The following is an 11,520-nucleotide window of genomic DNA, read 5'->3' as shown; positions in this document are numbered from 1 at the left end:
TACAGTTACCCTTGTAAAAGGCCGTAGGTCCCTCTGGGGAAGAACTGGAGAAAGGGTAACAGCAAAACCTTTGGGTGTCTTATCAAGATCCTTCCTCAGCGGAACCTGGCCACCCCTTCATTCAAGGGGTTCTGGATCTGCAAACTGTCTCAAGTCTGGAAATTGATTCACTGGCCGAGATTGCTGTTTACCACGATCTAATGTAGCCTTTCTTTCATTTGGCTGTTTACCACGATCTAATGTACCCTTTCTTTCATTTGTTTGAGAATTTTTCTGCTTATACAGATCAAACAAATATGCAGTAGGCTTCCTATGTATTTCATTCCTGGAAACACCATGATTGGTTAGCCAGTACCAAAGGTCCAACCGAGTCATGCCATTATAAATTTCATCTCTCCTGTGCTGACCATTACGGGGTATGTTATTATAAACATTCTTTTGTCTACCCTGTCCATTATAATAACTGGAATCACCTTGTCTCCGGCGATTCAATGCTGCCACCTGGCCCTTGTTACCTCGGAATCCAACTAAACCCAGTGAATTTAATTCATCTAATTGAGCAGAAGCATCTCCAATGCTAAGATCTGGCACAAGGAAAAGGGAAAGAACAAAACCCTTCAAATGTGCCGGTGCCCCTCTCACCAATTTGCGTCTTATAGAGCTGGTGAAGGGCATATCTTCTGGACCTTCCCATTGTGGACAATTATGCTTTACACAATATATCCACTCTAGCATTGCAATTTCCCTAAGTCTTAAAATCCCTTCATCAACACTAAGCCACGGAATATCAGGCATCTCCAAGTCATTTCCAGTAGGCCATCTTTTGATAAACACCTCAGCCAACCATTCAAACAAACTTTTGGCACCTTTTTTAACTATGCGAGCTTCCGTATTAAACCTAGAATCTCTACTCAGAGGACCCATGTCAATAAACTCAGCCTGCTCTAGTTTTATGTTCCTTCCACCCTTATCCCACACCCTTAAAATCCATTCCCACACATATTCACCAGGTTTCTGCTTGAATGAATTAGCAAATTCGTTAAGCTCCTTAGTAGTGTAGCGAATTTCTTCATGGACTACACTTTCTACCTCCCCTCTAGGAGCCTGTTTTGCTTTGAGTCTGGTCACAGGTCTAGAAGAAACTATTGGTGGGCCTTGAGAAACATCAGTAGTGAAAGTCATTGCTGGTTTATCAGACTCTGCAAAATTAATTTCCTCATGTGGGGAAGGCATTGTTTCAAGGGGTGGGGCTGAGGGTACTACTTCCTCAGGTGGGGCAAACCCTTGAGAATCTGAAGATTCAAAATTCTCAGCTTCAACATGGTCTTCCCACACATCCCCGTCCCATGTTGTAGGATCCCATTCTTTGCCAATTAGAGCCCTTACTTTAACTGTTGACACACTCTGAGGCTGAGACTTGAATTTTCGCTGTAGTTCAGCCAACCTTACAATGAGAGTTTCCATTTGATTTTCTGCAACTTGAGCTCTGTTGCTACAAGAGAGAAGATTTTCTTCAAGGACACACTTAGCAACTTTTAGATCGTTTACTTGTGTCTGGAGCCTTTCGATTTTATCACACAACTCCTTCCTTTCATTCATCATTCTTTCCACAGATACTAAGAGCAGCCAGCCAGTAAAATCATTTTCCGATTTTTTCCCCATCTTGTAGAAAGCTTTGTGCACTGAATCACCTAATTCATTAAGAAAATCAAGGGCATTAGCTTCTTTAAGTTCGGAATATAGTTTCAACCATGGGTCTTCAAAATTCTCTGAGCTCCCAGGAGGGAGAGAATCTGGAGAGGTTTCAATAGTTGAAAGTGCTGGTGGATCAACAAGCCAATTCCAGTATTTTAAAAGATTCATCCTTGTACTTCTGTTACTCTAGAACCACTCCTGGTACCAACTTCTGTATTAGTCAGGGTTCTCTAGAGTCACAGAACTTATGGATAGTCTCTATATAGTAAAGGAATTTATTGATGACTTACAGTCGGCAGCCCAATTCCTTACAATTGTTCAGTCGCAGCTGTGAATGGAAGTCCAAGGATCTAGCAGTTACTCAGTCTCACACGGCAAGCAGGCGAAGGAGCAAGAGCAAGAGCTAGACTCCCTTCTTCCAATGTCCTTATATTGTCTCCAGCAAAAGGTGTAGCCCAGATTAAAGGTGTGTTCCACCACACCTTTAATCCCAGATGAAAGGCATAGCCCAGATTAAAGGTGTGTTCCTTAACTCGGAGATTCAATCTTCTGGAATCCATAGCCACTATGGCTCAAGATCTTCAAACCAAGATCCAGATAAGGATCTCCAAGCCTCCAGATAAGGGTCACTGGTGAGCCTTCCAATTCCGAATTGTAGTTCATTCCAAATATTGTCAAGTTGACAACCAGGAATAGCCACTACACTTGGTAACATTCTTTTAGTATCTCAACTTAAATACTGATGGAGATTCTCTTAATTGATGTTAAAGAAATTGGAAGAAAGTGCAAATATCTATACAAAATAAATATATTCCTAACAAACTAAAACAGAACCATTCATACCACTTATAACCCTCGTTTCTGCAACTGGCCTTAGATAATACCTTCTTCTACCCATTCTGTATTTCCTCTACCCTCTGCAAGCACCTCAGCAGGTCTTGGCTCTTTTCCTGGAGGAGTGACATTCCTCTTCCATTCCTGATGGGTCTGTGCCCTTTGTCATCCTGTTTGGATTAGGCTACTATAGTTTCCCATTGACTTTAATCACAGGTCATGAAAGTACTCAGAGACACCCTAAAGGGTCTCCTGCATCCAGAAGGATGTGAGGGCCAGGATTTACCACCATGCTGACTGCCTGGGCTTCTCGGAGGTAGAGCTCTTGCAGATGGTGGTAAACAGAGTGAAACTGCTCATTGAGATGGAGCAGCGGTTCGAGCAGGGTCAGGCAATCGACGACCTCATGCCGGCCCAGAAGTAGAGGTTTCCATGCCACCTGTGCCTCGCTTCTGAAGCTGCAGCCGCTTGAGCACCTCGGAGAACTTTTTGTGCTTCCCTAGGTGGGACAGCTTGATGTGCACACCTGTCCGCAGTCCGGTGCCCAGGTTGGATGGGCATGTGAGGATGTAGCCAGGTGAGGGTTCCACATGAACTCATAGGTCTTGGACTTGAAGAGAGTTTTTCTGAGTGAGGCCGGTGCAGAATCGGGTGAACACTTCCTTCATGTTGCCCCCCCACCCCTTCTGCATGGAGATGACCCGCAGGTGTTCCTCCTCATTGATCCACACCAGGAAAGTCTTATTGTCATTGTGTCATATGCCGCGAGCATCCAGCCAGTCGCAGGCCATGCTGGAGGCCAGCAGCAGAGGCGACACAGGCTTGTCGAAGAGGAAGTGGTCTTCAGTGAGCTGCTGCTACTCCGCCTATGTCATGCTCTTGAGCGCTTAGAACCTGCCAGACAGGTAGCAATCTAGTCTGGACAGAGCTTCTACTGCCAGCTTCGGGATGGCGCAGCGTTCCCCGCGGCTGCAGTGCAGAGGGAGACAAAGGCAGTGGATGCTGCGGCCTGTGTGCACCTGGGAGCTCAGCACATAGTTGGGGTCCAGGCCATCACCACCGTGCAGGTTGTCTGGGTTGAGGTCGGTCTTGTGTGCATCACTGGGCTGGTAGCCTCCATGCTGCTCCTCAATAATGGGGTTGAAGAAGTCCTTGAATAAGTCGTGCCTCTCCTCGTCGCCTGCCACTGCACCCACTGTCATGATGTACTGTCTGTCGGCCTAGATTGTCAACGCCAGTCTGAATGGCATCGTCCAAAGCAAAGCTGCTCGGTGTGCACTTGGCACGGAGCTCAGCGTGCACTTGGCATGGAGCTCGGCGTACAGCTCAGGGGTCAGCACCTTGGCCATATGGTTGTTGTGGCTGCTCAGATCAGGGAATTCATCCTCACTCAGGAAGTGCAGGTTCTGCATATTATGGCTGTGGAGAAGGGCATGGATGCTGCAGCAGAGGGGATGCCAGACAGAGCAGGAGCGATGGATGCCTGTGTTTGCAGCTCCTGGCACAGCGCAAAAGAACGACCGATGTTCTCATTTTTAATGTCTGAGTAATACATCATTATATAAATGTACCGCATTTTCTTTATCCATGTTTTGGTTGAGGAAATCTAGGTTGTTTCTGGTTCCTGACTTTTTATGAATAAAACTGCTAATAATATACTTGACCAAGTATACTTTTGGTTTGGTGGAATATCCTTTGGATATATGTCTAGATTGGTAAAACTTGGATCTTGAGGTAGATTTATTCCAAATTTTCTGAGAACCTGCTGTATTGATTTTCAAAGTGACCGTACAATTTTCCAACCCATCATAGACAGAGAAGTGTTTCCCTTGCTCCACAAATGTGGCAGCATGAGCTGTCATTTGTGTCTTTGGTCTTCCTGATTCTGACAAGTGTATCTGATGGGAATATCATTTGGATTTGCATTTACCCGATGGCTACAGATGTTGAACATTGCCTTAAGTGCTTGTAGGCCACTAGAGACTCCTGTGCTGAGAATTCCCCGTTTAGATCTTTAGACCATTTCTAAGTGGATTCTTTAGTTTGTTGGTGACCAGTTTCAAGGCTTCCTTATATATCTTGGCCACCGCTCTGTCAGATATGGAATTGGTGAAAATATTTTTCCATCCTGTAGAATCCAGTTTGGTCCTTTTGAATGTGTCCGTTGCTTTAAAGCTTTTTAGTTTTATGAGGTCCCATTTATTTATGGCTGATCTTAGACTTTAGCTCTGAATGTTCTGATCAGAAAGCTGTCTCCTGTACTAATGAGTTCAAGGTTATTCCCTACTTTCTGGCTTATTAGATTTAGTGTATGTGGATTTACATTGGGAGTGCAAACTTCTCCAATCACCCTGGAAATCAATTTAGCAGCTTCTCAGTAACACACGTTATAACCAGGTTATAAAAGAAGAAGATTAAAAAGAGTAGCTAAGTGAGTTTTTAATAGGAATTTGCATAGTAAATAATGAAAGAGATAAAACATAGAGAAACCAAAGGTCCTTTTAAAAAAAAAACACTTATTTATTATGGGTACAGTATTCTGCACTGCATGTATGACTGCAGGACAGAAGAGGGCACCAAATCTCATTATAAATGGTTGTGAGCCATCATATGGTTTGATAGGAATTGAACTCAGGACCTCTGGAAGGGCAGACAATGCTCTTAACCTCTGAGCCATCTCTCCAGCCCCAAATTCAAACGTTTTAATTAGGGTTTTACTGCTGTGAACAGACACCATGACCAAGGCAACTCTTAAAAGGGTGATATTTAATTGGGGCTGGCTTATAAGTTCAGTCCATTATCATCACGATGGGAGCATGGCAATGTCCAGGCAGGCATGGTACAGGAAGAGCCAAGAGCTCTACATCTTCACCTGAAGGCAGACAGAAGACTGGCTTCCAGGCAGCTAGGACAAGAATATTAAAGCCCACACACACAGTGACACACCTACTCTAACAGGGCCACATCCACTCCAACAAGGTCACAATTCTTAGTAGTGCCACCCCTGGGACAAACATATACAAACATCACATCAAATCTCAGACAAAAACTAAGCATATAAATATAGACATGGAAATCAATTTAAACTCCTAGAAGCAAACCAACACACTAGGGAAAAAGCACGCTCTACCAAAATAAAAGTAATTTGAGATTCCAAGTCTACCAGGGCCAGTTTTAAGTTCAACTGCTCTGTAGGCATCAAGAACTACTCCAAAATACAAGAAGAGGAAAATGCAGGCAGTGACTATTATCAACTAGTTACTAGCATTCTTCATAATGGTTTCTGTGATGTCCTCACAAGCAACCAACCAATCATGGCTTGTCAAAATGGATAGTGTTTTTTCTCAGCTTGTGTACCACACCCAGTGTTCTGGTTATTTTTATCATGGCTGGCACCAAATCCCAGGCCTGAATCAGTTCTAGGAAGGAAAGATTTGCTTGTGCTCAGGCTTTCATGAGACACAGAAGCCATGGTGTTGTGAGGATTTTGTTCTCTATAGAGATGGGTAGTTGGGTGGCTGCTGAAACACATTAGATGATCTCTTTCCCCCAGTGATAGAGTTCTCCTACCTAAGCTCCACCTCCTTGTATTCCACAGATTCCCATACTAGAAATCAAATGTTCAATATCTGAGATACCTTCAAAAAAAATCACTGCAATACACTGAATGAGAAATGTCTCCTACAATCTTGGGCATTTGGACACATGTACACCAGGTGTTGGCACAGTTTGGGGAAGAACATTTTATTGTCTAGGCTTGGTGTCAGAAGTCCATTACTGGGGCTGTCCTTGATTTGAAAAAACCTAGGCTTTATTTGGTCCTCTATCTTCCTATTGACTTTGAGGATATGATGCTCTCAGGTGTCTGCTTGTGACTTCAAGATACCAGATAGCTAAGGCAGAGACGCAGCAAGGCAGAGGGAGCAGGGTGCTTGGAGTCCAGCACAGGCCAGTGTGAGAAGTAACCAGCAGGCAACTCCACTTCAGCTGAGGTGCATCTGATCTCCATGCCACCATGGCCTTGCTTACAGGAGGCCCAGAGCTTGTTGTTTGCTGGGCAAGCACCCTTCCAGTTCCTAGCTCCAAAGTCAAATTGTTGAAGGTATTTTCTCCAGAAAAAAACAAAATTGATGCTGGGAGTTCATTTAGGAATCTGAGATGAGGAACTTCTCTAAAATTTGGACATAGCATATCAAGGAGCAACAAGACCCAACAGGACAAATACTGGAAATAAAATATGCCAGTTCAAATTGGTTCCTTCTAGGAGAGTCTGGTGTTGGCAAATCAAGAGTGGTGCTTTGCTTTGTGAAAGACCAATATCATGAATTTCAAGAGAATACCTCTGAGGCTGCCTTTCTAACCCAAACTCTGTATCTTGATGAAACAACAGTAAAATTTGAAATACAAGATACTCTAGCTGCATATGTATCAAAAGATGGCCTAATCGGCCATCACTGGAAAGAGAGGCCCATTGGACATGAAAACTTTATATGCCCCAGTACAGGGGAACGCCAGGGTGAAAAAGTGGGAGTAGGTGGATAGGGGAGTGGGGGAGAGGGTATTGGGGAATTTTGGGATAGCACTGGAAAGGTAATTGAAGAAAATACCTAATAAAAAATATATAGCCCTTCCAGTCCACACCAGCACTGGGGTTCTTTGCTCTGGACACCCACAAGGACCCCCACAGGATCCCCCACGGGATTTTAAGACCTCTGGTGAGTGGAACACAGCGTCTGCTCCAATCCAATCACACAGGACTTGAAATGCATTAATTAGGGAAGCAGAAAATCTGGCCTGATCAGGGTCACAAGTCCCTGCCAGTCCCGCCAGCACCAGGGTTCCTTGCCCGCGGAGTCTCCGGACACCCGCAAGGACCCCCACAGATTCCCCACAGAATCTTAAGACCTCTGGTGAGTGGAACACAACTTCTGCCAGGAGGCAGGTTCCAACACCAGATATCTGGGCACCTTCACTGCAAGAGAAGAGCTTGCTTGCAGAGATACTCTGACCACTGAAACTAAGGAGAGAGCTAGTCTCCCAGGTCTGCTGATAGAGGCTAACATAATCACCTGGGGAACAAGCTCTAACCAGAGACAACTATAACAACTAGCTCCAGAGATTACCAGATGGTGAAAGGCAAAGGTAAGAATCCTACTAACAGAAATCAAGACCACTTACCATCATCAGAATGCAGCACTCCCACCCCACCTAGTCCTGGGCACCCCAACACACCCGAAAAGCTAGACCTAGATTTAAAAACATATCTCATGATGATGGTACAGGACATCAAGAAGGACTTCAATAACTCCCTTAAAGAAATACAGGAGAACACAGCTAAACAGGTAGACGACCTTAAAGAGGAAACACAAAAATCCCTTAAAGAATTGCAGGAAAACACGACCAAACAGGTGATGGAACTGAATAAAACCATCCAAGACCTAAAAAGGGAAGCAAACACAATAAAGAAAACCCAAAGTGAGGCAATGCTGGAGATAGAAACCCTAGGAAAGAAATCTGGAACCATAGATGCGAGCATCAGCAACAGAATACAAGAGATGGAAGACAGAATCTCAGGTGCAGGAGATTCCATAAAGAACATCAGCACAACAATCAAAGAAAATACAAAACTCAAAAAGATCCTAAATCAAAACATCCAGGAAATCCAAGACACAAAGAGAAGACCAAACCTATGCATAATGGGAGTAGATGAGAATGAAGATTTTCAACTTAAAGGGCCAGCAAATATCTTCAACAAAATTATAGAAGAAAACTTCCCAAACCTAAAGAATGACATGCCCATGAACATACAAAAAGCCTACAGAACTCCAAATAGACTGGACCAGAAAAGAAATTCCTCCTGACACATAATAATCAGAACAACAAATGCACTAAATAGAGAATATTAAAAGCAGAAAGGGAGAATAGTCAAGTAACATATAAAGTCAGGCCTATCAGAATTACAGCAGACTTTTCACCAGAGACTATGAAAGCCAGAAGAGCCTGGACAGATGTTATACAGACACTAAGAGAACACAAATGCCAGCCCAGACTACTATACCCGGCCAAACTATCAATTACCATAGATGGAAAAACCAAAGTATTCCACGACAAAACCAAATTCACACATTATCTTTCCACGAATCCAGCCCTTCAAAGGATAATAACAGAAAAAAAAACAATACAAGGACTGAAATCACACCCTAGAAAAAGCAAGAAAGTAATGCCTCAACAAACCAAAAAGAAGACAGCCACAAGAACAGAATGCCAACTCTAACAACAAAAATAAAAGGAAGCAACAATTACTTTTCCTTAATATTTCTTAATATCAATGGACTCAATTCCCCAATAAAAAGACATAGACTAACAGACTGGCTACACAAACAGGACCCAACATTCTGCTGCTTACAGGAAACCCATCTCAGGGAAAAAGACAGACACTACCTCAGAGTGAAAGGCTGAAAAACAATTTTCCAAGCAAATGGTCTGAAGAAACAAGCAGGAGTAGCCATTCTAATATCGAATAAAATCGACTTCCAACCCAAAGTTATCAAAAAAAACAAGGAGGGACACTTCATACTTATCAAAGGTAAAATCCTCCAAGAGGAACTAACAATTCTGAATATCTGTGCTCCAAATGTAAGGGCAGCCACATTCATTAAAGACACTTTAGTTAAGCTTGAAGCACACATTGCACCTCACACAATAATTGTGGGAGACCTCAACACACCACTTTCATCAATGGACAGATCGTGGAAATAGAAACTAAACAGGGACACAGTGAAACTAACAGAAGTTATGAAACAAATGGACTTACAGATATCTACAGAACATTTTATCCTAAAACAAAAGGATATACCTTCTTCTCAGCACCTCATGGGACCTTCTCCAAAACTGACATATAATTGGTCACAAAACAGGCCTCAACAGATACAAAAATATTGAAATTGTCCCATGCATCCTATCAGACCACCATGAGGCTGATCTTCAATAACAACATAAATAATGGAAAGCCAACATTCATGTGGAAACTGAACAACACTCTTCTCAATGATTCCTTGGAAAAGGAATAAACAAAGAAATAAAAAACTTTTTAGAGCTTAATGAAAATAAAGCCACAACATACCCAAACCTATGGGACAAAATGAAAGCATTTCTAAGAGGAAATTCATATCTCTGAGTCCCTCCAAAAAGAAACTAGAGAGAGCACACACTAGCAGCTTGACAAAACACCTAAAAGCTCTAGAAAAAAAGGAAAAAAATTCACCCAAGAGGAGTAGACATCAGGAAATATTCAAACTCAGGGGTGAAATCAAGTGGAAACAAGAAGAACTATTCAAAGAATTAACCAAACGAGTAGTTGGTTCTTTGAGAAAATCAACAAGATAGATGAACCCTTAGCTAGACTCACTAGAGGGCACAGGGACAACATCCTAATTAACAAAATCAGAAATGAAAAGGGAGACATAACAACAGATCCTGAAGAAATCCAAAACACCATCAGATCCTTCTACAAAAGGCTATACTCAACAAAACTGGAAAACCTGGATGAAATGGACAAATTTCTAGACAGATAACAGGTACTAAAGTTAAATCAGCATCAAGTTAACGATCTAAACATCCCATATCACATAAAGAAATAGAAGCAGTCATTAATAGTCTCCCAGCCAAAAAAGCCAAGGACCAGATGGGATTATTGCAGAGTTCTACCAGACCTTCAAAGAAGATCTAATTCCAGTTCTGCATGAACTATTCCACAAAATAGAAGTAGAGGGAACTCCACTGAACTCATTCTCTGAAGCCACAATTACTCTGATACCTAAGCCACAGAAAGATCCACAAAAGATAGAGAACTTCAGACCAATTTCTATTATGAATATCAATGCAAAAATACTCAATAAAATTCTCGCTTACCAAATCAAATCCAGGAAGACATTAAAGTAATCATCCATCCTGACCAAGTAGGTTTTATTTCAGGGATGCAGGGATGGTTTAATATATGCAAATCCATCAATGTAATCCATTATATAAACAAACTCAAAGACAAAACCCACATGATCATCTCGTTAGATGCAGAAAAAGCATTCGACAAGATCCAACAACCATTCATGATAAAAGTCTTGAAAGATCAGGAATTCAAGGCCCATACCTAACCATGATAAAAGCAATCTACAGCAAACCAGTAGCCAACATCAAAGTAAATGGTGAGAAGCTGGAAGCAATCCCACTAAAATCAGGGACTAGACAAGGCTGCCCACTTTCTCCCTACCTCTTCAACATAGTACTTGAAGTCCTAGCTAGAGCAATTCGACAACAAAAGGAGATCAAGGGGATACAAATTGGAAAACATGAAGTCAAAATATCACTTTTTGCAGATGATATGATAGTTTATATAAGTGACCCTAAAAATTCCACCAGAGAACTTCTAAACCTGATAAACAGCTTCGGTGAAGTAACCTGATATAAAATTAACTCAAACAAGTCAATGGCTTTCTCTACACAAAGAATAAACAGGCTAAGAAAGAAATTAGGGAAAGAACACCCTTCTCAATAGTCACAAATAATATAAAATATCTTGGCGTGACTAAAACTAAGAAAATGAAAGATCTGTATGATAAAAACTTCAAGTCTCTGAAGAAAGAAATTAAAGAAGATCTCAGAAGATGGAAAGATCTCCCATGCTCATGGATTGGCAGGATCAACATTGTAAAAATGGCTACCTTGCCAAAAGCAATCTACAGATTCAATGCAATCCCCATCAAAATTCCAACTCAATTCTTCAATAAATTAGAAAGAGCAATCTGCAAATTTATCTGGAATAACAAAAAACCTAGGATAGCAAAAACTCTTCTCAAGGATAAAAGTACCTCTGGTGGAATCACCATGCCTGACCTAAAGCTTTACTTCAGAGCAATTGTAATAAAAACTGCATGGTACTGGTATAGAGACAGACAAGTAGACCAATGGAATAGAATTGAAGACCCAGAAATGAAC

General features: G+C 42.0%; 1 pseudogene; it reads right to left on the bottom strand.

Moving 5' to 3' along the window:
* On the bottom strand, nucleotides 2,924–4,058 carry Ckb-ps2 (creatine kinase, brain, pseudogene 2; annotated as a pseudogene).

Source organism: Mus musculus, chromosome 17 (assembly GCF_000001635.26).
Source record: "Mus musculus strain C57BL/6J chromosome 17, GRCm38.p6 C57BL/6J".
NCBI lineage: Eukaryota > Metazoa > Chordata > Mammalia > Rodentia > Muridae > Mus > Mus musculus.
This window is presented reverse-complemented; position numbering and strand designations above follow the sequence as displayed.